Source organism: Mustela nigripes, chromosome 1, assembly GCF_022355385.1.
Source record: "Mustela nigripes isolate SB6536 chromosome 1, MUSNIG.SB6536, whole genome shotgun sequence".
Lineage (NCBI taxonomy): Eukaryota > Metazoa > Chordata > Mammalia > Carnivora > Mustelidae > Mustela > Mustela nigripes.
In genome coordinates, this window is record NC_081557.1 from 135,662,321 (window position 1) to 135,666,515 (window position 4,195).

The 4,195-nt window shown below is 38.0% G+C and overlaps 1 pseudogene; it reads right to left on the reverse strand.

The window, feature by feature from the left end:
• Positions 1-2,885: 2,885 nt before the first annotated feature.
• LOC132024732 (protein FAM217A-like) lies at positions 2,886-3,441 on the reverse strand (annotated as a pseudogene).
• Positions 3,442-4,195: the final 754 nt, after the last annotated feature.

A 4,195-nucleotide genomic window follows, 5' to 3' on the forward strand; every position in this document is an offset into this window, starting at 1 on the left:
TCCCGTCGCTTTGGATTCACTTCTCCGCCGGTCCTACCTTTCAGAAAGTGGTTGTTTTTCTGTTTCCAGAATTGCTGTTCTTCTTCTCTTCGATCTGCCGATGGATTTTTCAGGTGTTTGCAATCTTTAGATAAGCTATCTAGCTGATCTCTGGCTAGCTGAAGTAGTCTCAGCCTGCTACTTCTCCGCCATCTTGACTCCTCCCCCTCTTTTTTTTTTTTTAAGATTTAATTGATTTATTTGACAGAAAGAGACATAATGAGAGAGGGAACACAAAGGGGGTGTGGGGAGGGAGAAGCAAGCTTCCCGCTGAGCAGGGAGCCCAACGTGGGGCTGGATCCCAGGACCCCAGGACGATGACCTAAGCCGAGTATAGCCTTGCTGAGCCAAAGGCAGATGCTTAAAGACAAGCCCGGCAGTCGCCCCAATTGTTTTTATTTATTTATGTATGTATTTATTTATTTATTTATTTTTGTTCAAAGATTTTATTTATTTATCAGAGAGAGAGAGGGGGAGAGAGCAAGCACAGGCAGACAGAATGGCAGGCAGAGGCAGAGGGAGAAGCAGGCTCCCTGCCGAGCATGGAGCCCGATGTGGGACTCAATCCCAGGATGCCAGGATCATGACCTGAGCTGAAGGCAGCTGCTTAACCAACTGAGCCACCCAGGCGTCCCGATGGTAATTTTTTCTTAAATTCTCTTTCTGATCTTGTACTATTGGTGTATAGAAACACAACTTATTTTTGTAAATTGATTTTGTATCCTGCAACTTTACTGAAATTGTTTATTTGTTCTAATAGTTTTTTGGTGCAGTCTTTAGTTAGTCTGTATGTAATATCATGTTATCTGCAAATAATAACAATTTTACTTCTTCCTTCCTGATGTGAATGCCTTTTATTTCATTTTTTGCCTAATTGCCCTGGCTAAGACGTCCATACTATGTTGAATGTAAATGGCAAGAGTGGGTATCCTTATCTTGTTCCTGATATTAGAGTGTTCAGTGTTTCACCATTGAGTCTAATTTTAGCTGTGGACTTGACATAGGTAGAGGTATTTTTTCTTTGTAGCCAGTCTCTGAAGAGTTTTTATCATGAATAAATGTTCAATTTTGTCAAATATCTTTTCTGCATCTATTCAGATGGTTATATGATTTTTATCCTTCATTTTGTTAATACGCTGAATTGTATTTATTGATTTTCAGGTGTTGAACTAGCCTGGCATTCTGGAACAAATCCTCCTTGATCACTGTGTGTGATCCTGTAATGTATTGTTTCATTTTGTTTGGTAATATTTTGTTGAGGATTTTTGCATCTCTGTTCATCAGCGATATTGGCCTGTAATTTTTTTCCTCATAGTATCGTTGTCTGGCTTTGGTATCAGAGTAATACTGGGATCATAGAATGAAGGTTTTTTTTTTGTTATTATTGTTGCTTGTTGTTTTATTTCCAGTATACTAAACATACAGTGTTATATTAATTTTAGATGTATAATCGAGTAATCCAACAATTCTATACATAGTGCTCATCATGACAAGTGCACTTTTTAATCCCCTTTACCTGTTTCAGCCATCTCTCACCCATCTGGAAACTATCTGTTTGCACTCTATATTTAAGAGTCTTTTTGGTCCTTCCCCCCCCCACCCCATAAAATGAGTTTGGAAATGTTCCCTCTTTTTTTTTTTTTGGAAGAGTTTGAGAAGAATTGGAATTAGTTCTTTTTTAAATGTTAGATAGAATTCACCAGGAACGCACCTAATTCTGAACTTGTCTTGTTGGGAGATTTTTTTTTTTAAAGTCATTTATACCATTTATTGATGATGAATTTATACTGGAAAACAATCACAACAACAGAACAATCTTTTGAATAGAATAATTTTTTAGTGAAATATTTCTTTGAAATGTAAAATGCAAAAGATTGTCAAGTATGACAGTATGGATGTTCATGGATTTATATATAGACATCTCAGCCATGATTTTCGTAAGTTACACTCCATATCACATCAAGTAATTCTTTTTGTGTGTGCATGTATGCGCACATGTTTAATACCTGTATCTCAGAATGATTACCTGTATTTTTGTTGGACTTCCTGGAAAAATAGATTTTCTTACACTGAGATGTATGAAAGTGCTATTTTTGGTCAGCAGGTGTGCACTTATCTTTAGCTATAAACTAAGGTGATAAACAGTTTAGAATAGTCTATTCAATACAATGTCCTTTTAGTAAAGTTTTGTGTTTGTGTGTGGTTTTATTTTTGGGTTTTGGTTTGTGGGTGCGTGTGTGTGTGTGGTTTTGGGTTTATTTTTGTTTTGGTTTTCTTTTTGTTTTTGTCCTTGGTGCCTAAATTTCTTCCCTTTACTTATCAGGAAAAGACAGAGATATAGGAGAAGCTGATATTGAAGACCCATTGGTGAACATCTTGTTAAAACCATTTTAATCAGTTGTTTGGGTAGTAACAGCCTTGGTTGAGAGTTCTTGTCATGGATTTCAAATGGAGCTTTTGGTATTCTTAATAGTCATAATAAGTTGCAATCTATCATTTTGTGATGGATGAACTTTTAGGGTTCATCATCCCTAGATGATTATCATCATCTAGAATTTCATCTATATTTGCCAACTCGTTCCAATTACACATGGAAGCATTTTGTTCAAGGTTGCAAGAAACATTATTTTTTTTCTTTCTTCTTGATCTTTATCTACACACGTTGTTTAAAGACTCAGAGTCCGAGGTGCCTGGGTGGCTCAGTGGGTTAAAGCCTCTGCCTTTGTCCTGGGATCGAGCCTGGCATCGGCATCGGGCTCTCTGCTCAACGGGGGTCTGCTTCCCCTTCTCTCTCTGCCTGCCTCTCTGCCTACTTGTGATCTCTGTCAAATAAATAAATAAAATCTTTAAAAAAAAAAAAGTTTTGGCCATCTCATTTTGGGTATAACTTTGAAGGGAGAATGTTGTTCAGTAACTACTGAAGCACAAAAGTTAGTTTGCTTTCTTGGCCTCTCTTTTTGTATTGTTATACATTGTATTCTTTTCATTTCCAATAAGTGAATAATCAATTGTTCAATAAACATCCAGAAGGATGTTCCAGAAAATTCCCTGCTGTTATTCTTTGCTTTTCAATTTTCCAACTTTGAGAGGACTAATTTGTGTAAGTCCAGAGTATCAAAATGAGGAGGAAGGAAAATCAGGTTGTGGAAAGATTCTTCAACCTTCTCTATTGTTTTTGGCTTTAAGTTCAGGTCCATCTTTTAAAAATATCTGAGTAAAGTATACTTGCTTTTTTATTTTCATATGAATCACTTTGATCCCTTTTTCTTCCACACTGCTGTATCCACATGTCAAATTCTAATTTGGAGCATTTAAAGTTTCAACACTGTTGTCGTTTTCCACAGTTGAACATGAATTAATATGAAGCTCATTACTTGTCCTCAAAAAAGTGTCCACCAGCATGGAGCCAACAGACACCTAATGAATTTGCAGTCCTGGGTAAGAATCACCTTGCTTATCAACTGAAGCATTTGTTAGTGAGTGGCTCAGAGTGAAAATACTTACAGGATTATTGATTACCAGTTTCCACTGATGATTTTCTGAAATCTCTATGCTCCATGATAGTTCCTTCATTAAAGGATAACTCCAGAGCTGAAATATCCTTTGTTTCCCATTCTGTGTTCTTCTATAAGCATGCTCTGACAAATTAAGTTCCATTTGGAGATGGAATTTCCAGGTGGTTCTGCAGTATCTCTTCTGGGTAGGAGGTTTTTAATTTTCAGGAAGAGCTACTTCTGAATCCAAATTCCAGTGAGTTACATTCTCATTAGAGATGTTCAACACATACAGGTTGGTGCCACAATTCTATTTCTTCTCCTTGTTTTTCCCTGCTTCTTTGACATCTCCATGGCCCACATGTCATACCCAGCTTATCTCCAAGGACGCTGTAGTTTTCAATCCCAGTCCTTGCACATGTGGGATGAATGGTTTTATGGGTGCCCTCTCCACCTGCGTCTTCCTGCAATAGGAGTACAAGGAGGGCAGTGAGCACTGGCTCCCTTAACTGTGGATAGCCTGCCAGACCCGCAGCCAGCCTCAGGGTAGATGTCAGGGCTGGAGCCCAGACTAGGCCCAGCAAGACCAAACTTGGCTGTGGTTGGGATTCTGCAGGCTCCCCAGATGTCCATGGAAGGTTTGGGATTATAAATTTAATCTC